Raw genomic sequence first — 25808 nt, 5'->3', positions numbered from 1 at the left:
ACATTAAAATGAGTTCGGCATATGCGTCTGCATTTTTCTTTGCATCCGCTGCTATCTCAGCTTCTGACTGCGGTTCTTTTAACACCGTGTCTTTTAGTCCAGATAAATGAAAATGTCCCAACATTTTAGTTTCCCAAATCTCATACCTTGATTCATCTCCATCGAACATTAGTCGAGGTATATTGTACGTCCTTCTTTGTTCATCCGCCATTGTTAGCACGCGGTCCGTTGCGACTTTCTAACAGTGAAAACAAGCTCCTCCGAACAACTCCTGGGCCCATAACCTGTTGAGTTGTGCTACTGTTGCAGCTAGCGATGCATTCGGAGGATCAAATGAGGATGGAGATTAATCTTTCTTTTAGTATATTTATTATCAGGCTGTTGACGCATCATTCTCACGGTCAGCAGCTCACACACACAGATGAACACAGAGACTGAACACTTTGGTGCCCTCTTGTGACCACTCACATGTACAACATACATTACATTACAACTGAGGACACAAACATATTCTAACAAGTTAAATAACTTTTTATAGCATTACTTACAATAGAATAATAAATACTACACAACATACTTTGAAGTATAAAGCATTTTTTATTTTAAAAGCGAAGAACAGAACATGACCATTTAAAATAAACCACTAAAGTTAAACAATTTACCAACAAAAAGAGCCTTGTGCCATTCTTGGTGTATATGACTTTCTTTCTTCAACTGAACACATTCAGTGTTATATGAAATAATGTTATAGCTAGTATCTTATGCAGAAGAAAGAAAGTCATATACACCTGGGAATCTTTATTTGACAATCAACAGGTATCTTAACAATTTTCTAAAACATTTTTAAATAACCAGAAAGACTGGAAAGTGACCTTTTTATATAAACAACTGAAGGTAAACAATTTACCAACAAAAAGAGCCTTGTGCCATTCTTGGTGTATATGACTTTCTTTCTTCAACTGAACACAATCAGTGTTATATGAAATAATGTTATAGCTAATATCTTATGCTGAAGAAAGAAACTCATATACACTTGGGAATATTCATTTGACAATCAACAGGTATATGTTAATTAACACTTAACATTTCTCTAAAACATTTTTAAAATAACCAAAAAAACTAAACAAAAAAAGGGGGATCTAAACAAAATCCCACTCAAAGTCTGTTAATTTCCGCAATAGAGAGGCTATCTGCGGGATCATGGTACAGCTCTTTTTTTGGACGACTTTGCCAGTCTTCTTAGACGTCACTTTTCCCTTTTTGGCTTGTAAGCCACGCTCAGGGTTGATGTCAATGAAACGTCTAAATGGCAGAAAAAAAACAGAGGTGAATATTATGCGTTTTCACATTAATTATGCATAACAACTAAATATTCACTAATGAATAGGGCCAAATAATTTCATTCATTGGACATAATTGTCTTTCCAGAATGAAATTCAAACCTCAGTGGCTTTAATAATTTTACTTATTTGCAATTTAATTAGAGCATGTTTTTTACTTGTGCATTCATGACTAATGTACATGATAATGTTAAAGGAATAGTCTACTCATTTTCAATATTAAAATATGTTATTACCTTAACTAAGAATTGATACATCCCTCTATCATCTGTGTGCGTGCATGTAAGCGCTGGAGCGCGCTGCGACAGTTCGATAGCATTTAGCTTAGCCCCATTCATTCAATGGTACCAATCAGAGATAAAGTTAGAAGTGACCAAACACATCAACGTTTTTCCTATTTAAGACTTTTTAAGATAGCGGACTTTTCAGGTGAGTCGAAGTACTCCCAAAAGTGCTATTACGCCATAAAATATAGTTCCTCTTTTAAATCCGCTTAGAAAAGCGCTACGTTTTATTTTGTACCACCAAACTTGCTCGTATAACTACTAGTCTTAAATAGGAAAAACGTTGATGTGTTTGGTCACTTCTAACTTTATCTCTGGTACCATTGAATGAATGGGGCTAAGCTAAATGCTATCGAAGTGTCGCAGTGCGCTCCAGCGCTTACGTGCACGCACACAGATGATAGAGGGATGTATCAACAATTCTTAGTTAAGGTAATAACATATTTTAATATTGAAAATGAGTAGACTATTCCTTTAAAGCGATACATGGCAGAAGAATAATAAAATTTTGGCCAAGAATTACTTTCCATCAAGTAGACACTTTTGTTTTAATTCTGATGATTTAGACTTACAGCTCAAAAAAGTAAAAAACAAAATTTCTCAAAGTAGAGTATTTTCTCAAACATCACTCAAAAAATGATTTACAAACAGAATCTTCAAACTATGTACATTTATGCACTCAATACTCTGTTGGAGCTTTTTCTGCATGAATTGCTGTGTTAATGCAGCATGACATGGAGGTAATAAGCCTATGGCACTGCTGAGGGGTTATTGAAGCCCAAGTTGCTTTAATAGAACAAGCAACAGAGATTGCGTCAGCCTCAGAAAGATTGTTAAGTTAAGAAGATTCAAGAACTTGGAAGAGCTTCACAAGTAGTGGACTGAAGCTAGAGTCAGCGCATCAAGAGCCACCACACACAGATGTCTTTAGGAATGTGACAGTTGTAGCCCATTTCCTTGAGTCAAGCCACTTCTTCACCACAAACGTTGTCACAATATTTTCACCTGGGCTAATTGAGAAAAAGTCTGGATTGGTGATCAGTGCTCCAAAATCCTCTTCACAGATGAAAGCAAATTGTGCATTTCATTTGGAAATCAAGGTCCCGGAGTTTAAAGGAAACATTGAGGCAGAGAATCCAAATGCCTTAAGTCCAGTGTGAAGTGTTTCCACAGCCAGTGATGATTTGCCATCCATGTCATCTGCTGGTGTTGGTCCACTGTGCATTATCAAGTCAAATGAATTATTTGCATTATCAAATAATTAAAAGGAGCTGAAGGCCAATTTCAAAGCAACTTGGGCTTCAATAACGCCTCAGCAGTGCCACAGCCTTATAGCCTTCATGCCACAATGCACTGAAACAGTAAATTGTGGAAAAGGAGCCCCAACAAAGTATTTAGTGCATAATTGTACATAGTTTGAAGATCTTTTTGAAGAACATTTACATTTGAAAAACATTATTTGAGTGATCTTTGAGAAACTAGATTTTTGCTTTTTTTGAGCTGCGCAGATGGATTGGTAAAGAGCGAGTGCAAAGCAGACTGCTACTAATAGGCTTTTAAATGTCTTTTGTGGTATTTATGTCATAAACCTATCAGTCTGCAAAGCGTGCAGGATGTTTTAAACATTTTAACAGTGGCAGCTTACGTTTTTTTGCACCCAACATGAGTAGTGTGCCCACCCCGCCTCTAAATCAAAGTGAATCGTACACGAGACCACCGCTGCAACGCTTACCAGGGTGCGGTACAGTTAAGCGTACCCTGGTAAGCGTTCAAGAATGGTCACATACGATCACACTGGCCAAATGAACTATACTTTGGGGCTCGAAAGAACTCTGGCACAGTACGATAAGAATAGTGTACACCTTAATATATGGTTCCGAGTTGAGACATGTAATTTTGCAGTAATAGACAAATATGGTTGACAAATATGATAATATCGGTAACACTTTACAATAAGGTTGATTAGTTACATGAACAAACCATGAGCAATACATTTGTTACAGTATTTATTAATCTTTGTTAACGTTAGTTAATATAAATAAAGCTTTATTTGCTTGTCCATGTTAGTTCACAGTGCATTAACTAACATTAACAAAATTTTAATAAAAGTATTAGTAATTGTTGAAATTAACATTAACAAAGATGAATAAATGCTGTATAAGTGCAGTTCATTATTAGTTCATGTTAATTAATGTTGTTAACTAATGAACCTTATTGTAAAGTGTTACCATAATATCTAACCTTTGAACAAACTCAAGGGTGCACGCTGCCTCATCCTGGTACTCAAGGTTGAAATTGTAAAATAAGGAAAACAACGCTGCAAGTCCAGAGACGAAACAGGGTTGGGCTCCTTCACACACAATTTCACCTTCCATACTTAGCATCCAACGCTTGTTGCTTAGAGATTCACCTGAAAATGACAAGAAAAACACTTTCAATAAAGACAAATTAAAGTTCAACTATGTTTATCTTTGGTTGTCTACACAGAGTTATAAATAAATATGAATGGAAATCTGACACTTGTGCAGCAAAATCCCATTCAGAGGGTACACTATTTTATTATCAAGAAGCCAAATTAGTACTATTAGGAAATGCACTAAATTATGTGTTATTGTTTTATTACAATTTTTCCTAACATTATTTTAGTAAGGTGTCAAGATGCACACAACACTTGTCTGTGAAAGAGAGATTAAGTCCCTTAATTTTTACATACCAAGAATTATAAGACGTGGACTCCCTGGCAGATGCAGAGATTGCTTGACATCATGTGGAGTTGCAAATTCCTGAAACAGAAAGCACACTCATCAATTAACAGAACCAAAACATAAAATGTTAAAAATAATTCTGAATAACTATACTTACATCTGCCTGAAGAATGATGCCATCTAACTTCTCCTTGAAGTGTGCAAGAAGCAGCTGTAGGACATTGGCAGCCACATCGTTTTCACCTTTGGAAAGGATGTTCCGAACATCATCGTTGGTTGGTTTGCCTTTAAAAAACTGCGTAATTATTTGTCCACACTCCTGAATTGACAATTCCAAAAGTCTTTAAACTTTTTTTTCAGTGAGCAGTTCAAAATGACCATATATATGCCTCTGTATGAAGAGATAAGGCCATTTGTTTTTCAATTCTGCAATTGTTGGGGGTGGGCTTACATTGATCATGTGACGCTGAAGGCAATACGTCTCCTCCATGAGTTGCAAACATCTCCTCTTTCTGCACCAGAGTCTCCTTCATGAAGATATATCTCCTCCATCTTCAGACGCTTCAGTTCAAGAGTTTTAGAACTTTCACCAGGTGGAAGAGAAGGCTGCCATCTTGTACAACCATACGAGTCAGTAGAACTACATTTTCGACTAGTTCCACTGTCACTACTTTGGATCCTTTGACTTAAAGTATTATTTCTATATAGATGCTCTATCCGTACTTTTAGCTGTGACAGAAGAGATTCATTTCCACCCCCAATTTGCCTGTCACCTATCATGTCAGCAAACGATTTTGGATACTCCCTAACGACTTTGCGAGTAACAGTGGCACACTGTGATCTTGTGGGGTTTAGGTCATGCTTTCTTATTTCATCAGCAAGAATTCTAATCATTTGGCGTCTGTCAGCAGGGGAAGGTCTCTGACCATTCTTTGCAGCACTCTGAATACCTGCTGGCATTATGTTCCAGGGAACTTTGAAATTTTCAGGCCATGATTGTGACACACAGATTGATGTGCTCGAGGAGCTGGATTGAGGTGAAACAATTTCAGAATTGGTTTCAGAGGAGACCGTGGGGAGAACTTCAACAGGAAGGGAAACAACTGTGCTGTTCTGATTTTCTGTGGATTAAACATAAAGAAAAAAATCATTTATTGCCTTAAAACTTAGATAATATAAAATAATGCAATGCAGTGTTGCACATGTTAAATTGTCTCATCCATAGTTAATTTAGTCAACACAACGTTACCTTGATTTTTCCAAGCACAAAGAAGTTTTCTGCATTGAATAGGTCGCAAGAACTCCAAAATGTCATCTTAAACGTACACCAAATCATCCACACTCTCAACTCCTTGGTCCACAAGCTTCTCAACAAACTGATGAATTACATCTGGAGACAGGGTCGGCAACACAGACAATATGGCATGTTTCAGTACTTCTCCAAGTCCTGACATTATTCTAAAAGAGGGAAGAAATGATGGAGAACTATTACTTGCAAGCCACAGAAGGAGTATTCAGGCAGAGGATAGTAATCAAGTAGGCTGTCTTGATTAATGCATAAATAGCCTTCATCTTGTGATGTCAAGCAGTGAACACCCTGGTCAATGAGACAAAATGACTGACATTTCTTTGTGACAAAATAAACCTTGGAATTATTGTGAACAAGAATCAAGTGAATCTTCCCAAATACAATTCCCTCATCACTATTCTGCAAAACAACATGCATGTTCTTTTTGTAAAGTGTTCCCTTTACAGTTGCGTCATTGGATGTCAGTGTATCACTTGGCTGAAAGTTTAAGCAGGCAACAGATCTCTGAATGGCATCATTGTAGTCTTTCACATCAAACTCTGTTCCTCTTTCCACCACAACATCTTCTGGGAAAGGACTTCCTGCACTTAGGTAAGCCTGCAGAAGTTGATGTCTTTCTGCCAATGTAGCACTCAGGTTCTTAATGCAATTTTCTTGCACACTCTTTGAAATATGAGTGCTTACTCTCAAAACGTAGCGTCCACAGGCGAATAAGTGGACCAAAACGATCAGTCAGCTCAGGATAGTGACACATGTAGTGGTGCTTTGGCTTAAGTGGATGATTTGGAAAAGTCAACTTTCGAGTCTCAATATACTCCTCTATTAGTACGGATACATATCGTCGCTGTCCGATGAAACTCACGTATGTTCATTTTGCCGATTTTGAGATTTTTCGACAGATTGAATGTCCAGGTTCATTTCCATATACAGTATGCGTCACATACCTAAATAGCCAATGACAACTTGTGAAATCATGTCATCTGATTTTCACGTACCCGTTTGGTGTCAAAGCTGTCAATCACGCCGCATATCTTCCGCCTGTGAAGCATCTCGCCGGTCTCGGCAAGTTTCATCGAAGCTCAGCACTGGATATAGCCGAATAAACATGACAATGAATTTCCTTCGAGGTAAACGTTTCCCCCGGACGCCAGACTAACATCTATGAGTTACTTAATTACGGTAGGACTGTGCAAACAAAGTATCTGTCTAGCATCGGTGTTATACGCTGGGGATTTCCCCACCACTTTGTGTGAAAGCATTTGGTTAAAATGTTATGAAAAATCAAGCGATGCTTAAGACTGGTTTTGTGGTCCAGGGTCACATATGTTGCGTTGTATGCTGATGGTGTGTTTTCTTGTACATATGTAATGAAATTCATTGTAATCATTTATTAAACGCGCTGCTGTTTTCTACGTTGTGGTGCTTTGGCATTGTTCGGTTGAGCTGGTGTTGCAGGGACTTTGTCAGTGTATTGATTCATTGTCCCTTCATAGCTTGCAAGAGACATTTGATACACTTATAATTAATATTAAATAAAGTAAGCGTATTTAACTAAGACGTAGGCTATTTAATAAACCGAGTGTATTCATCTGTCAATACGAAACGCGACTTGGCCATTCTAATTAATGATCGGAAGAACGCGTATCGATCACAGTTACTGTAAAATATGCACGCATGTCCATTTAAACTCAATTTTGGTCAAATGTGGATTATATCATTACACTGGCAAGAATATGGTTACATGTAAATATGCCGTACCAAGTATGACAACGCTACATTCAACTGCTTTTGATATACGGTGTTTTTTTTCACTTCCTGAAAAGTAACCGTTTTGGACATACGTGAGTTTCATCGGGCAGCGACGATATGCAATTTGACCAGCAGTATTTGAAGGAGCACATATGAGCTCTACTATTTGTCTGAGTTGAAGAATCAACTGCCAAACATCATTGTCAGTTGGGCTGTTGATCTTATTCCCTATCAAAAGAGGCAAAAGCCTAAGAAAGCACCAATTCTGAACAGCATGTCCACTTAATTTGCCACTACTGGGAGTTATGTAAGCTGGCTTATCACGAGCATCATTCCCAAGATACTTGAACTGGTTAATGTGACGATTTAGTTCAGTGTATGTGAACAGTTTCTCCTGTTTCACAAAATGGTCAATGTACAGTGCAAGGTCAAATGACACAACACCTTCAAAAAGGTCATGTCCAAGACAGGGAGGTAAGCCTGGCTGGCAAACGTGAAAATATTTCAGCTCATTAAAGACAGAATTACTTTTGACACCAACTGCACTTTCAGCTCCACCAGCATTCAAATCTTTAAGATTCTGCTCATATGACTTAACAGTTCTTGTTAAGGCTTTTGTTAGAGTTGCAGAGTTAAATGTTTGGCGATCTCACAATATCTGCAAAAGTTGTTGCTTTTACTAAAATTTTCAATAAAGCCACCAATGCAATGTGATCCAAGATTATCTCCAGCTATGGCACACACTGTACCTTTGTGTATCTTTCCATCAGCCAATACAACACCATTTTCCTCAAGGTCTTTAAGGTCTTTTATCAGTGGCAAAGACCAAATCCTGGCCAAAAAACTTAAAATCATTTTCCCTACACAGCAGAACGAGTTGCATATGATCAATACCTGACCTACAGTGAGGCATCAGGTTTGCAAGTGTCATGTAAACTGCAAGAATTTTGTGTTTTTTTTACCCGACTCAAGCGGATTGACAACCTCAAAGGCATCTTGATACAAAATTAAAGCTAACGAATCTTTATCATTTTTAAAAAGCATGTTTTCGTCAATATTTCTTCCATCCCATACATCACAGAGGATGTCTTGTTTTCTGACTTCATGCATTTGTGCTTTCTCATGTTGTTCTACTACTGTTTTACAGCAGAACAGCGCTTCTAAGCTTTCCTTAATGGGAATATACTGGGCAAAGCTTTCCTTGCCAGAATCATTTTTCCCAAGGCAGATGGGGACAGGATCCACAAACCTAAAATTCTTTTTATAGAAAGATTTTCTCCTCTTATCTGTTTTCAGTGCATGGGTATTAGACCTCCGGAAAAGATCATCAGTTTTCAAAACATCAACAACACTCTTTATATCATTTTCAGACATTCCAAGCACAGTCAATTTTTCACCTAGTCTGTAAAACAAATGAGACTGGCTAATATCATGTATGTCATGCAGGCAATCAATTACTGACTGAATTACAGATGATGGGAGAATATGTTTCACCTGTAACTTGAGGTAAAACAGTGCCATGTTCTTCAAAAACATAGATTCATCTGCATTATCTGAATACAATGGAATATCCAACTGCTCTCCACCATCACCACAATCAACAAAAAAGTTCGGCCACATCACATTCATCATCATCATGAGACCTCTGCATTGAAACATTTGGCTTCATTATATTGTGACGCAACCTTTCTGATGAAGAGTTGCGATGATTTCTGGACAAATGTGAAGTCAGTGTTGATGCAACAGAAAACCTTTTATTACATGTAAATGGACAAGGCACTGTGGTGCCTTCTTTGATATGAGACTTCAAGTGTAAAATGAAATTTCTTAAATCACTACATTTCTCTTGACATAAATCTATGTCACAGACTAAAGTAAAGGCATCAGTTCTAAATTGCTTGGCAACAGACTTTGTGGTTCTCTTTCTGTGGTCTCTGTAAATATGAGTCTTGAAAGCTGTGAACTTTTTAAAGGATCTGGAGCAATCAGGAATGCCACATTTGAACTTGGCATTGGGAACATGACTATGAATTTTCATGTGATGGCAAAATGACAACACTGAAGCAAACTGACGATGACAAAACTGACACCACAGCATTTTTGTTAATACTTGTTGTGAACTATAACTATAATGTAAACTGCAGCACTTACCATGTGATATTCATCAGATTGTTCAACCTGAAACAAACAACAAAACAGTTCAAATCATAAAAATTTTCGAATTTGCTGTATATTCTGAAAATTCAAATTTGTATGTGCTGACAAAATGAAAACATTAAGTCAGAAGCACAATCACAGAACTCATATACTGTAAACCCTAATATAACTTGTGCAACACTAACGTTAGCAAACTATATTCATAAAATTATTCTATTTTAAACGACAAAATTAATACTACCAGCAATTTAGTTGTATATATTGCAATATCAAATTTGTGTGTGCTGACAAAATGATACAAGATATACACGTGCACAATTACAGAACAGATATTTTGTTAACACGTGTTAATAAAACGTGAGCAACACTCAAGTTAGCACGCTATATTCATCATATTGTTCAAATTTAAACGATTTAAGCGACAAAAATAAATACTAACAGCAGGTCAAATGATTGAGATGGTAAATTAAGCTTTACATTGTGAAAGATTACATTTGTATGTTGCGACAAAATAATTAAACTATTTCACGAGCACAATTATAGATGATATTCTGTTAACACGTGCACGGTTAACCAAAACGTTGACTTGTGTAACACTTACTTTAGCACGGTATATTCATCATCACATTATTTTATTTGAAAGAACAGCAATTATATGATGCTAAATTTAGCTATACATTGTGCAATATCAAATGATGATGATGATGTGCTTACAAAATAATATAAAAGTTATACACGTGCACAATTACAGAACATATATTTTGTTAACATGTGTTAAAATGTAACTTAAGCAACGCTATATTCATCATATTAGTACATTTTAAGCAACAAAAATAAATACTAACAGCAGGTCAAATGAGTGAGATGGTAAATTTAGCTGTATATTGTGAAAGATTACATTTGTATGTGCTGACAAAAAGATAAAAGTTAACTTACACGTGCACAATCACAGAACAGATAAGTTATTTTATTAACACGTGGTAATAAAACGTAATTTAAGCAACACTCACGTTAGCACACTGCATTCATCATATTAATTTTAAGCGACAAAATAAATACTTACAACAGGTCAAATGATTGATTTAGATGGTAGTTAGCTGTATAATGTGAAAGATTACGTTTGTATGTGCTGACAAAATGATAAAAGTTAAAACACGTGCACAATCACAGAACAGATAAGTTATTTTATTAACAGGTGGTAATAAAATGTAATTTAAGCAACACTCACGTTAGCACACTGCATTCATCATATTAATTTTAAGCGACAAAATAAATACTTACAACAGGTCGAATGATTGAGATGTTAAATTAAACGTTTTCCGTATGAAACATTACATTTGTGGCGACAAAATAATGAAACTTATACACGAGCAAAATCACAAAGATGATATTCAGCTGGATGTTCATCAGATTATCCGAACGGTTACTTAATATTCCCAAGATAAACCATTAATTTAGTGGAAACAACGTCAAAATAAAGATTGACTTACCTTAATAACACTCCGTATTCGTCCTGAAATATATGGTCAGATTGGATTCCTTAAATCGGACGAATGTGCAGCACTGTTTGGGTCACAGTTGTTTAAAATACCGATGCTCACAAAACTTACACACAATCACACACTGACTATGTTAATAAAGCGATTTCCTGGAATTTACTCGATTAAATCCGCGGACAAGATACGTTTTTAGTAATCTCTGTTCGCATCATCACAGGTCACAACAAACTTTGAAAAAGCGCGAAATCATCCCACAATGCAACGCGTCAACAGTTTAATACTGTATTTCAAATCAAGCGGCCTAAAATATAGCATAATACTGCGTATTTACAGCCATATCATAAAATATACAGTATAATTCTGTTTTATGAAAATACAGTGCAATACTGTTAGAAATTGCCTGTAAATTTACAGAAAAGTGTACGCTTTATTAATACCTACTTGCTTACTTTGATCATCTCTGTATTCAGAAAATATATAAGATCGCTGAACTAGCCGGGGCTTCCCAGAGGATCACATTTTTTTAAGTTTAGTTATCACAGTATATCATGTTTGATATAACAAAAAGATGTGTTATATCTTTGTTTTATGTTCTGTATTATAATCGTGGCTTTAAAATATTATGAGGAATCATTTAACAAAGTAGTGCCTATATTGCCTTTCATTTTAACTTAAAAAGGATGCAAATGCATCGTCAGTTTTGTCATCGTTCATCACTTCAAAGACAGTTTGGTCACTTTATCAGACATTTATTTCTGTGTGCTGCTTGTGAAAAAAAATAAAAGTTAACCATTTGTTGACTACCCGGTGCCCCTCCCACCCATGCGCACAAACATAGATGATTCGACTATCGGTCGACTATAGAAAGATTCGATAATTCTGATTCGAATATGTAAATCCTTAGTCGAGGACACCCCTAATGTACATACATGTTGATCATATAATATTGTAGCCCAGTTTGTGCTGAACACAGTGTTATTAGACTTTTGCCATTATTATGTTTTTAAGCAACTGAAAAAAGCACAAATGTCAGTGAGGTCAAAACTTCTCCAGGGCCCAAAAACCCATTAGACCGCAGAGGGTTAATGAAAAAAAAATGAGCCAGTCTAAATGTAAAGAAATAATATATTAAATTAATAAAGCATTTTAAGTAAACTATTAGTACAATCATATTAGTATATACATTAACATATATCTATAAAAATATAGTATGAAAACAAATTATTATTTAAAATAAATATTTTTTTGTCATTTAGAGTTTGTCATCATTTCAGAACAAGCTTAAATGCCATCCATAAGAACTTAAAATACAAATGTGAAATGTGTGGGTAAAAACGTACAGAACAAAAAAATGTAAGCTCCCGCGGAGTAAACCAAATGCCTGTTAATAAAGCAGACTCTCCGTTATAACATGGAGGACATACAAGTCGAGTCAGCACATGACCATCTGTTTACAATGTATCAGGCAGATTTTTTGTTGAAAAACTATTTCTAAATGTCCATTTGAAGAAAAAGGGTGGTGCTGCGCATGTGGCGACTCGCAGCAGAGTTTGGAAGCACGTGTGAATGCGTTTGGTGTTTTAGTTGTGTGTTTAGCTGTTAAAGTTACAGTTATACACGCAAATTGATTAGCTATCGTTTTGCGGTAAGTGAAGATGGAGTTGCCGGTAATAACCCTAACGTGGATTTTACTGCTTATCACATGTCTTCACATAACACCTGTGAGATCTACCGTGAGGCTTCAGTATAGACATGAATTTCTGCTTCAGCTGCCTTATTTTTTTCGATACCCAGTGGATTTTATAAGATCACAACATTTTTTGAATGATGGTGGCTTTATGGAAGACGTTACCATGAACAATAATGGATTTAAAACACGGAAACTGCGGAAGAGAGGAAAGAAGGGTGGCGTGCGGCAAATACTGAGGAAGCAGCGCCTTGACAGGACTCCTTTACCGACTATCGTAATGGCAAATGTTGAGTCTTTAAGGAACAAAATTGATGAACTCCAAGCCATGGTTCGTGTTTACCATGCATATTTTGGCCTTTACAGAGACTTGTCTGAAAACTCAGGATAGTGACTCTGCTGTAACCATCAATGGCTTTGGGACTCCTCTGTGAACTGATCACAATTCATTGATTACAGGTAAAAGTCAAGGAGACGCTGCTTGCTTATATATTAAAGGCGCTTTAAGCGAATCTGTGCAACGTCACTTTTTGTTGATGTTTGAACTGTTTTCAAACAAACAGAGGGTAGCTAACTCCTCCTCCTCCCCCTCCCTTACGTGTTTTCATGAATGCGCCCAATCCCCCCCTCCAAATCCTTCTTGTCATTTATTGGCTGGAACACTTTGTTATGTTTCGTGATGGTAGGTTTGGCCACTGTGTTTTTATTGCAGTTTGTGGAGCCTGGGCTGATTACAGAGATTGCGTTTTTTACAGTTTGATCAGCGGTCAGGCAGCAAGCAGATAGTGAGGAGATGTTTGCTGTATGTAACAAAAAATGTTTTATGCTCTAAAATGTGTGAATTCGCTTAGAGCACCTTTAATAAAAGGTGGTGCAATTCAGTAATTGTAAGAGAACTGCTTTCTATGTCACAACGACCATTTTATTTATCTCGAGAATTCCCTCAAATTTTCGTTCCGGTTGTGTATATTCATCCTAAAGAGAATGAGGCTAATGTGATGCAGTCTGTTGAACGCATTGTATCTAAGTTGCAAAATGTTTCATCTGAAGGTCCTAATTTCATCATGGGAGACTTCATTGCTCCTTGAAACACACTTTACGGAACTTTTAACAGTATTTTACCTGTGCAACACGATTTAAACAACTGTTACATGATTTACATTGATACATTGTTATACTATTTAAATCTCGCAGATGATTTGGTGGTGTCAGCAATCAAAGCTATACATTTTAAAAGGCTTGTGAACTGACCTGAAAGTGATGCACAGGCTTTATTTTGGCCTTTCTTTTCTCTTTGGAGACAGAATGCGGCGTCTTCCTGGTCATAGCGTCGCCGGTCCATCAATTGTGTGTGCAAACGGAGGCGTATGATATCAAAGCATTGCGAGAGCAGACTGCTCTGCATGCTGTTCTGCATGCTTTCTAATCGCTCTTGCTGTACTTAATTGATCTGCCCAGCACCAAAACACGTGATCATCTGCAGTCAGGTGGTGTGGACACGGAGATGCAGGGATGGCTAAAAAGACGAAATAACGTTATAACATTTCGTCTCGTCTCGTTTTGGTCAACGAAAATGAAGAGACATTTAAGCTTAGTTTTTATTTTGGAAACCACTTTTCGTTTTTATTCGTCAACAATATTGCATTATACATTTAATTATAGTCATTGTCACATTACCAGCATTTTCGTTTTTGTCATGTGATAAAGGTTCGTTGACGACTATATTTAGTCATACTTTTTGTTGACGAAAGCAACACTAGCACTGACATATCTTATACATCAGTCCCCTTTGACAGCGCAGCTTGTTCGTGCAGACACCATACCTCATCGACGCGTTCACATGCCCTCACCTCCCGTCTGCAAACAGAGGGAGAATGGCAAACTTTTCTGGTGAATTTACAACCTGCACATGAGCCACAAAACGAAAGACATGTTTTAAAACAACAACAGCAAAAACTGCCTGGTTCAGCAAAGAGCAAAATCCAGATTAGCATAGGTAACTTTACTGCTTTACCACGAGATGCAAACAGCTGCAGGAGGCAAAGGGTCTGAAAGGTTCGCTGCACTGTTTATTTTGGTAAGGTGGATTCAGATATTCTACTTTGATTAAATATTGTGTTGCTTATGAAATTTGTGTTTGTTTACGGATTAACGTAACGATATAGTTACTATATCTACACAAGCGAAAGTGTGCTTTAAAGGTGATCTAAGCGAATTCACACATTTTAGACCAGTGGTCTCAAACTCCCTGCCCGCGGGCCATTTGCGGCCCGCCCTCCCCCTCTCTGCGGCCCGCTTCAACTTTCAAAAATATAAAATAATCTGGCCCGCAGAAAGATTTGTATTCACTTTTTTTATATTCGTTTGATTTTTTATTTAAACGTTCAAGTGTTCGTTCACATGTCGCGTCTAACAACGCGTTAAAACGAGTCAAAGCATTACTTTCCAACGTGCTCGAGAGCGGAAGTTGCGCTCCGGGGCGTGGGTCGCGTCACCGGTTGCTACGCAGCCATGAACCGCACGCTCCGTGATGTCGAGGATCACTGAACCTCGCGTCAATCATACCATTGTCACCATGCGATCAGTTAATCTGGTCGGGACTTTGTAGTGTTTGTCAAGAGAAGATTTGTTACTTCCGGGTGGATATCAGCTGTTACTCAGAGAAGGTCGAGCTGCGGTGGGCTTAGTTCACCTCACGTCACAGAATCTAATGGAAACACCGCATATGGAGGCAGAGCAGTAGATGTAATGCAACACATTTTAAGCTACAGATAAGAAAAGAGCCATCAAAGTGCCCCGGTTGAGAAAAGAGAAAAGATGAGGAAAAATGTAAAGAAGATAAAAGTATGTACACTGCTATATATAATGAAGTATAATATATTATTATGTAGCTTACTATTCAATTACACATAGAGCAGTACTATTACTTATTTTTTTCTGTCCAATATATCTTATATAACATGGACTAATTCAAAAGTTATGGGATCACTTTCAATTATTAATATTTTCCACCATATAATAGAAAATGTATGAAAACTGAAATAATAAAGAACATAATGAAGTCAATACTATGACTGAAAACAATCCAAAATAAATCAAAACAGAAACACTTACTGGTGGTAATGTTTATAATAGTTTATAAATGTATACAGGAATTAAATTTGTTAGTTTAGTGCAAGGTTTTAATAGGTCTTAGTTAAGATAAGATTAAGAAAAGATTTACTTAGGCTACTTTTATAAAATAATGTATATTAAAAAGATAAAACCATTGCTTATATATTTTCAAGTATTATTATACATTAAATAATAGAAATTAAACATGACATTTACAGAAACATTGTACTTTTTTGAACGTTAAAATAGCTCTGCGGCCCCCCGATGAACTGTCTGTCTTAAAAATGGCCCCAAGCCAGTTTGAGTTTGAGACCCCTGTTTTAGACCATAAAACATTTTTTGTTACATACAGCAAACATCTCCTCACTATCTGCTTGCTGCCTGTCCGCTGATCAAACTGTAAAAAACGCGATCTCTGTAGTCAGCCTAGGTTTCACAAACTGCAATAAAAACAAAGTGGCCAAACCTACCACCAGAAACAATAACAAAGTGTTCCAGCCAATAAACGACAAGAAGGATTTGGGGGAGGGCGTTAGGCGCGTTCATGAATCCACGTAAGGGAGAGGGAGGAGTTAGCTATGCTCCATTTGTTTGAAAACAGTTCAAACATCAACAAAAAGTAACGTCACACAGATTCACTTAGAGCGCCTTTAACTTATTCTGATGTAAACCAGTTGTTTATGTTGGTTATTTTGGTAATGTTATTCACTTTGTACTGCAAAGTTTTGTCACTGGTGAATGAGACATAAGATGTTCATGTGTTTTGAAAGAGGCGTGACTTTGGATGGCGATTTGAATGGAGGGTGGGATCGTGATTTATTGCTAGTCGGCTACCGTCAGCATTTTTCAAAATAAGATACCCTACCTTTAACCTGTTTGATTTAATAATTTAATTATTAATCTTACATCATTTTGGCCAGATTGCAGTCACATCAATTTCTTCGGTGTATGGATCAGTCTTCTGTCTTGTAGTTTCCACTGTTACTTCATTATATTTCTCTGTCAAACACAGAATTAAACATCAAATCGCATACATCACAACACATCTGTTTACTATTTAACCCTGTTTAATTTTAACATTGAATGATTAAACTTGCATCTTTTACCCAGAAACCTCTTCAGCGTCAACCAAGTTGACCACATGGTAACCTATATGACCTCTGTAAACACAAACATGGATAGACTTCATATTTAAAAAGATAAAGAAAGGCAAACATTTAAAGTTAAAATTAGAGCCCAACCGATATGCATTTTTTTTTGGGGGGGGGGGGGTACAGATATTAGGGGGTAAAAAAGGTCGATAAGATATATCGGCCGATATTCTTTATCTGTATAGTACAGTACACACCATATACTACAGTATATTATACTACAGTACTTTACATAAAATACACTATATACATTAACAGAATATTCTATATATAAATAAATAAATATTTTGCAATGATCACTCAAAAATGTGGTGATCAAACACTTAAAATGACATGACAAAGATATGTTATATAAGCAGGTGTGTTTAATAAGTTAACAATAAACTTTATTATCCAAAATGATTCCGATACACAAAACAGTACACCTAACTTATTATAAATAATTTTAAAACAGAACAAAATATATATATAACTTAAATCATTGGAAGTTTTGACGAGAATAACATTATATTTGACTTGTATTGAAAAGGAAACTTATAGGGTAATTGTTTATTAACTTTACAGTAAGTTATGTACTTCACAAATTAGTTGGCAACTTACCTTTAAGAAGACAGTGCTTGTCTAAAAACATATTGATGTAGGCTATTGTGTAATGTACTGCACAACGTTTTTAGGACGCGAATCCACAGTATTCTGACTTTAAACTTTTATAAACATAAAGCGCCTGCTCTCTTTTATTTAGGGTGTAAAGTTGTGCAAGCTTATTAAATCAATTGCTTTGAAATGAGCATGTTCAGTAACAACACAAGCAGCTGTACTCCCACAGACTGCACGTCAGTTTAAACGTGTCCTTTCTCCACCTCGCGTCATTTCTCCCACTTGGTTTTAGGAACTTGCAAGTGGACAAACAAAAGTACTTACATCTTTCAAAAGCATTTAATGTGTTCTGTAAGAAAAGTTCATATTGGCTGCATATCTGCAGTTTATATGCCGATACAGATATATCTGCGACAGGCTCATATCGGCCGATAAAATCGGCAAAACGATAAATCTGTCGGGCTCTAGTTAAAATATATTATGACTCCAAGCTTTTTTACAATAGCATTAGGTTATTAGCACTAGGTTATCTCAAAGTGAAGCTGGCTTTGTTACAAATCAATATGAAGCTATTAAAACAGTCTTGCAAAATAAGCAACATCTACCAGAATTAAAGCAATGAGCTTTAAGCAACAGAAGATCGCCTGTATCATTTAAAATAGCAGAGAGCCACTTGCTAGTTGCTAACATTTCCAACACATAAGGTGTTTTGTTTGGTGTTTGCTTCTTATGCAAAGAACGTCTAAACATATTGGCTTCTTTAAAGTTTTGTTTTTAAAATTTTAAATACAAAATTGATTCTTTTAACAGCCCGGTTTGCATGTTACTTTGCGTATATTTACCCTCATCATGTTTACTGCTGTGCACCGCGTATACTCTTATGTTTTACTGTGTGTGCTTTAATTTCAAACAGTTCTAGCATAAAGACAAAAATTGAATCACAGTAAAGAACAGAATATGAACAACATTGTGATGTAGACAAATGAATTAAATCAAACTTACCATACTGTTGAGCAAGCAAACAAAGACCAAGTCCAGTTGTGATTTGAATTTCACGCCGATTGGTTGATCCTCCAGAGGGGTGGGGTGGATGTGTGGTGCATTCTGGTAAATGGAGTCCTTTTCCGTTGGCATTGTTACTGATGTAAACTGACTACGGTTTCCAAGATGCATTGGAAGCACTACGTCATTCCAACTTAAGTTTGAAATGTTTGTGTTCATCATTTTGGATCCACTGCTCGCACATACATACTTAATCTGTGTTTTCACACTATACTTTGTTCTTTATACTTGAAGTTTATAACTTTGACAAAACATGTTTTGTTAACAAACATGTGGACCGTTATTTTAAATGATGCTCAGATTTTCTTAAATATAAAATCTTTACGAATTTAATTATATTAATAATAAATGTATTTAGTAAACACACTTGTAGAGATTGTGTTTTATCCAGTTTTTATTTAACAATAGGCTTATGTGTATAGTTACTAAATCAGCACTTTCTTGATGAAATACAAAACTTTTTAAACATGCCTCAGGAATTTTCTCTGGTTTAGTGGATTAAATGCTCATCATTGGAAACATTGAACTACTATATCTTTTATCTTGGTAACACTTCATAATAAGGGTCCATGAATCATGATGAACTTAAATGAATTCTTTCTTAAAGGTGCAGTGTGTACATTTTAGTGGCATCTAGTGGCGAGGTTGCGAATTGCAAACAATGGCTTAGTCCACGGCTCACCCCTCGTTTTTGAAACACATAGAGAAGCTACGGTAGACGCCACCGGACAAACATGTCATCATCAGAGACAACTTAGTAAAAAATGTCCTTTAAGGGCTTCTGTAGAAAAATGGCAGCACAAAATGGCGACTTCCATGTAAGGGGACCCTTGGTGTATGTAGATAAAAAGGTCTCGTTCTAAGGTAATAAACACATAACGGTTTATTATGAAAGGTCTTTATACACCCCTGATAATATAGTTTTGTATATTATTTTGCATTTCTGTCAAAAGATCCTTCTAAAAATTACACACTGCACTTTTAAATATAAACTAATGCTGAGTTAAAACATTTAACTTACTGAACATAAACTAATGAAGAGTCATCATTAACTACAACATGAACTCAAATGAATTTATTAGGGATGCACCGAATCCAGATTTTTTTAGGTTCGGCCGAAACCGAATACCGAATCCTACTCGCATCCTTATTCCATTAACACAGTAAAACACATTAATGAAGTAAACAACGTCCACAGCAGTGTATTTTTCATTTTATTTAATTTTAACTGTACATTATGCCAGGATGACAAGTTGGAAAAACTATTTTGACAATTACCATAAGCCTATGCATAATGAAAGCGATGCGTTGCAACACACTCGTTTTTTCAATAAGCAAGCAGCTCTGCGCTGAAAACTATATTTAACTTTGAGTGAGAAGCTCCGCTCCTCAATGTCAGTTTTCACACGGCCGTCCAATTACAGTGGAGGATGGGCGGGACTTTACCACAGCAACCAACCGGCTCACAGCTGAAGCTTCACAGCTACCAAGCGCTCGCCTGAAAAACAGCTGGCATTTGGCGTCCTCAAGGCGTTTTCAGCCGTGTTTAAAAGTTTTGGTGTGTCCAGCCGTTAAGGCTCACCGAAAGAAAAAGCTCATCTCCACGTCAACACCCGATGTGTGTAATCAACGGCCGCGTGACGTCGACCAGCGTAGCGCAAGCCTATGGTTCGGTTCGGTGGAAAAAAAATCTAGGATTCGGCCGAATCCGAACCCCGTCAAAAAGCCCAGTATTCGGCCGAATCCGAATCCTGGATTCGGTGCATCCCTAGAATTTATTGTAAATTAATGCATTAACTAACAATGAAAATCATGTCATGTTGTAGTTAATGATGACTCTTCATTCGTTTATGATTAGTATATGCCTTAACTCAGCATTAGTTTATGTTAAAGTAAAAATACATGTATGTCTTATTTCATTGTGGTATATGATAAAGTCCCCATTATCTCTTTTGTTTAAATTGATTAATTTTAAACTTTCTAATATGTTTTCTCCTCAAATAGACTAGAACAGTGGTGCCCAAACATTTTCCTACCAAGGGCCGAAAATCCAACCTGACTGAGGGCCGTGCCGAAAGTAATTGTTGCTGTGTTATATTAATCCTTTCACCACCAGCGTTTAAAAAAAAAGTTGTCAGTGTTTTTCATGATTTTCACAAAAGTTTAATGCCTTCCAGAAAATGTTCTTCTTTAAATATATAAACATCCAATATATCAAATGAAAAAACAGACCCTCTGCTTCAAAAAAAAAAAAAAAACGTTTCATCCTACCTTCAGTAGTTCTTTTGTAATCAGCTTTTGAATATGGGTAGGTTTCTGAAAAACACCACATTTTGAGCAAAAAGCAGAGATAATTCCATTTTTGTGACAGACTTTTCATAGAGATCCCACTTAGAGTGATCTTTAAAACAGACACGGACATGCAGCTGCTTGCCATAGGGCAATACTTTCGGGTTTAAAAAGTTGCAGAAGGGCCACCTGGTGGATAACAGCGGTATTGGGGAAAGACGGAAATACTCGTAATTGGCGGGGAAGCGTTATCTCTTGATTGACGAGATATCTCGTCAATGGCGGCGAAAGAGTTAAAATTAAAGTTGCCCTGATTCCCCTAATTTATAATTTTTTAATGTTTAAGAAATACAACCCCAAAACAGAAAAAGTTGGGACACTGTAGTAATTGTGAGTAAAAAAGTAATGGAATAATTTACAAATCTCATAAACTTATATTTTATTCACAATAGAATATAGATAACATATCAAATGTTGAAAGTAAGATATTTTGAAATGTCATGCCAAATATTGGCTCATTTTGCATTTCATGAGAGCTACACATTCCAAAAAAGTTGGGACAGGTAGCAATAAGAGGCCATAAAATTTTAATCATCCAAAGATTCAGAGAATCTAGAACAATCTCTGTGCGTAAGGGTCAAGACCGGAAAACCATACTGGATGCCTGTGATCTTCAGGCTCTTAGACGGCACTGCATCACATAAAGGAATGCACTTGTAATGGAAATCATAACATGGGCTCAGGAATACTTCCAGAACACATTGTCAGTGAACACAATCCACCGTATCATTCGCTGTTGCCAACTAAAACTCTATAGGTAAAAAAGAAGGCATATCTAAACATGATCCAGAAGCAAAGGTGTTTTCCCTGGGCAAGGATCATTTAAAATGGACTTTGGCAAAGTGAAAAACTGTTCTGTGGTCCAAAGAATCAAAATTTGAAGTTATTTTTGAAAAACTGGGATGCCATTTCATCCGGACCAAAGAGGACAAGGACATCCCAAGTTGTTATTAGCGCTCAGTTCAGAAGCCTGCATCTCTGATGGTTTGGGGTTGCATGAGTGCGTGTGGCAGGGGCAGCTTACACATCTGGAAAGGCACCATCAATGCCGAAAGGTTTATCCAAGTTCTAGACACATTTGATTCCATTCAGACATCATCTCTTTCAGGGAAGACCTTGCATTTTGCAACATGACAATGCCAGACCACATACTGCATCAATTACAAAGTCAAGACTGCGTAGAAGAAGGATCTGAGTACTGAAATGGCCAGCCTGCAGTCCAGATCTTTCACCCATAGAAAACATTTGGTGCGTCATAAAGAGGAAGATGCGACAAAGAAGACCTAAGACAGTTGAGCAACTAGAAGTCTGTATTAGACAAGAATGGGACAACATTCCTATTTCTAAACATTGGTCCTCTTCCAGCTGTTCCTTATATTCAATTCAATTTTCAATTCAATTCAATTTTATTTATATAGCGCTTTTCACACTACTCAAGTGTTTCAAAGCAGCTTTACATTAATAGAAGCAGTAAAAGCACAGAAAAATGACAGATAGCACAACATAATACACAATAGCATAAGCTGTCAAATTTGCTGAGGCTATGACTCGACATTATGAACGAGCGTATTACTAATGTAACGTCTAGGAGAAGATGCTAAATTAAGCCCAAGCAGGCTACCTCCCCGGGGTAAAAAAAACCCCTAGGAGAAAAAAAAAAAACAAAAACCCCGGGTTGTTGAGCCGAGGAAAAAAAAATAAAAAGTCCTAGGAGGGAAAAACCCTTGGGAGATATATATGTATATAAGCACATATAAACGGATAAGGAGATTAAGCGGGGATTAAGCGGGGTTTAAGCGGGTTCTGCCGGTGGTCGTTGGTCAGGCATCAGCTGGGCATCACAGTGATGGACGACCAGTAGATCAGAGGTGAGTCGACTTTCACATCTACCGGAACTGGGTCTGTTTGTCCCATTGTCCTCAGGGTCGAGGACAGGACAGGGAGAGAAAAACAAAATCATATTAGCGTAGGGGCCGTTCACATGTAATGCAAGTGTCACACAGTGATGTGGTTTAATCAGCTTAGTTTCAGACAGACTAACTATTGCGGCATAATTATATTATCCACAGTTGAGGATTTTGCAAATTGGGGGCCCACTGCGACGGTATATATGGTAACTAAGGGTCACCTTCTGATTTTTAAGAGAAAGAGAAAATGAAACCTGTCGACCCGTTTGACTAAGGCCTGTAACCCCACTGTCGTCGTTAATGCAGGTTCAGTGGCAAACGGGTCTATATTGCATGCTATTTACAAGATCATGAGAAAACGCCAACATCGCAACCTGACCATACGTGCCAACCCGTTTGACTAAGGCTGGAGGCCCCACTGTCGTCGTTAATGCAGGTTCAGTGGCAAACGGGTCTGTATGGCATACTATTCATAAGACACAAAAAAGCGCCAAAATCGCAACCCGACCATACGTGCCAACCCGTTTGACTATGGCTGGAAGCCCCACTGTCGTCGTTAATGCAGGTTCAGTGGCAAACGGGTCTGTATGGCATAGTATTCGCAATATAAAGAAAGCGCCAAAAGCCCAACTCAACCATACGTGCCAACCCGTTTGACTAAGGCTGGATGCCCCACTGACGCCGTTAATGCACGATCAGTGGCAAACGGGTTTGTATGGCATACTATTCACAAGAACACGAAAGTTCCAAAATCGCAATCCGACTATACGTTAAGATAAGGTTTTTATTTATTTATTTGGTTGGTCTGTTTTATGACCGCGAGTGCTTTGTTCGGTACAAATAACTATTTCGAGTTAAGTACTTTTACTAGACAAATTATGCGAATGCTTTGTTGAAGAGAAAAGTTTTAAGTCTAGATTTAAAATTATCGACTGTGTCTGATTCTCGGACATCGGTTGGTAAATCATTCCAGAGCTTAGGGGCTAAGTAGGAAAATGACCTTCCACTTTTAGACACTTTTGATAGTCTAGGGATAATCAAGAGACCAGAATTTTGTGACCGTAGTGTGCGTGATGGATTGTATTCTGATAGTAATTCTCTAAGGTATGAGGGTGCTAGGCCATTTAAAGCTTTGTAGGTGAGTAGTGATATTTTAAATTGTATGCGATATTTAACTGGTAGCCAGTGTAAAGATGCCAGAATTGGGCTTATGTGGTCGTACTTTTTAGATCGAGTAAGTACCCTTGCGGAAGCGTTTTGAACTAGCTGAAGCTTGTTTACTTGATTTGCATGGCATCCCCCGAGTAGCGAGTTACAATAGTCTATTCTAGAGGTCATAAAAGCATGGATAAGCTTCTCTGCGTCAGATGTAGACAGTATATGGCGTATTTTCGAGATATTTCTAAGGTGGAAGAAAGCTGTACGGCAGACGTTGGCGATATGATTATCGAAGGATAAGTTGCTGTCGAACATCACACCTAAGTTCCTTACCGTGGAAGATGGCACCACAGTGCAGCCATCTATGTGCAACGTGTAATCTGACATATTATGTTTGTAGCGATTCGGTTCAATAATAAGTATCTCTGTCTTATTGGAGTTCAGCTTAAGAAAGTTATGTGCCATCCAGTCACTAACATCGCTAAGGCAGTCTGTTAGCTTAGAAAACGTGTGTGTTTCGCTGGGATGTGAGGAGATGTAAAGCTGGGTATCATCCGCATAGCAGTGAAAACTTATGTTATGTTTCCTGATAATGTCTCCTAGAGGTAACATGTATAACGAGAACAGGATAGGACCTAAAACCGATCCCTGCGGTACACCGTATTTAACCAGGGAGTGATATGACTCTTCCTCGTTTACATAAACAAAGTGATAGCGATTGGTTAGATACGACCTAAACCATGCTAGCGCCTGACCACTGATACCAACATAGTTTTCTAGTCTATTGAGTAAGATTGTATGATCTATTGTGTCAAAGGCTGCACTAAGGTCTAATAATATAAGAATTGAGATTTCACCACGATCGGATGTTAATAGGAGGTCATTTGTAACTCTAAGCAACGCTGTCTCTGTGCTATGGTGGGGCCTGAATCCTGATTGGAACTTTTCATATGTACTATTATTTGTCAAAAATGTGCGTAACTGGCTTGCCACTACCTTTTCTAATATTTTCGAAAGAAAAGGGAGATTTGAGATTGGTCTAAAGTTATTAAGCTCTCCCTGATCAAGCTGTGGTTTTTTAATCAGCGGTTTAATAACTGCTAGTTTGAAAGATGTTGGAACGTATCCTATTTCTAGCGATGAGTTAAAGATATTTAGAACCGGGGTTGACACTACAGGAAATACCTCTTTAAGTAGTTTTGTGGGAACGGGGTCTAATATACAGGACGATGATTTGGATGACGTTACTAGTTTAGAGAGCTCTTCTATTGTAGTAGGTTTAAATGAATCAAGATGTTCGTGTGGTAGTCTAGTGTTAAGTGAACTAACGGGTAGAGTGGTGGCTGCCTGTGTAGCTACGATGTTTTCCCTTATAGCCGTAATTTTGTTAGAAAAGAAGTTCATGAAGTCGTTACTATTGTGTTGGAGTTTACTATTGGTTTCTGTTTGTTCTTTGTTTCTAGTCAGTTTTGCAACGGTGCCAAAGAGGAAACGAGGGTTATTATGATTCTCATTTATAAGCTTGCTTAGATAGGTAGATCTGGCGGTTTTAATAGCCTGTCTGTAGTGTTTAACACTATCTTTCCATGCTGCACGCCATACTTCTAATTTTGTGCTTCTATAATTTCTTTCCATTTTCCTAGTTGCCTTTTTAAGAGCTGCGGTGTGATGATCATACCATGGAGCTGGCGGCTTTTCTTTGATTCTCTTTTTTCGAATGGGAGCAACGGCATCCAATGT

At 37.2% G+C, this 25808-nt stretch overlaps 1 protein-coding gene and 1 pseudogene across 2 annotated transcripts in view; one reads left to right on the top strand and one right to left on the bottom strand.

Moving 5' to 3' along the window:
• The window catches only part of dis3 (DIS3 exosome endoribonuclease and 3'-5' exoribonuclease), a 232895-nt gene that overhangs the window by 144089 nt on the left and 62998 nt on the right, over positions 1-25808 (top strand). The gene's annotated exons all lie outside the window — the stretch shown is intronic.
• On the bottom strand, positions 533-18726 carry LOC141354487 (uncharacterized; annotated as a pseudogene).

Source organism: Misgurnus anguillicaudatus, chromosome 3, assembly GCF_027580225.2.
Source record: "Misgurnus anguillicaudatus chromosome 3, ASM2758022v2, whole genome shotgun sequence".
NCBI lineage: Eukaryota > Metazoa > Chordata > Actinopteri > Cypriniformes > Cobitidae > Misgurnus > Misgurnus anguillicaudatus.
The sequence above is the reverse complement of the archived record's forward strand: the minus strand, read 5'-3'. Positions and strand labels throughout refer to the sequence as shown.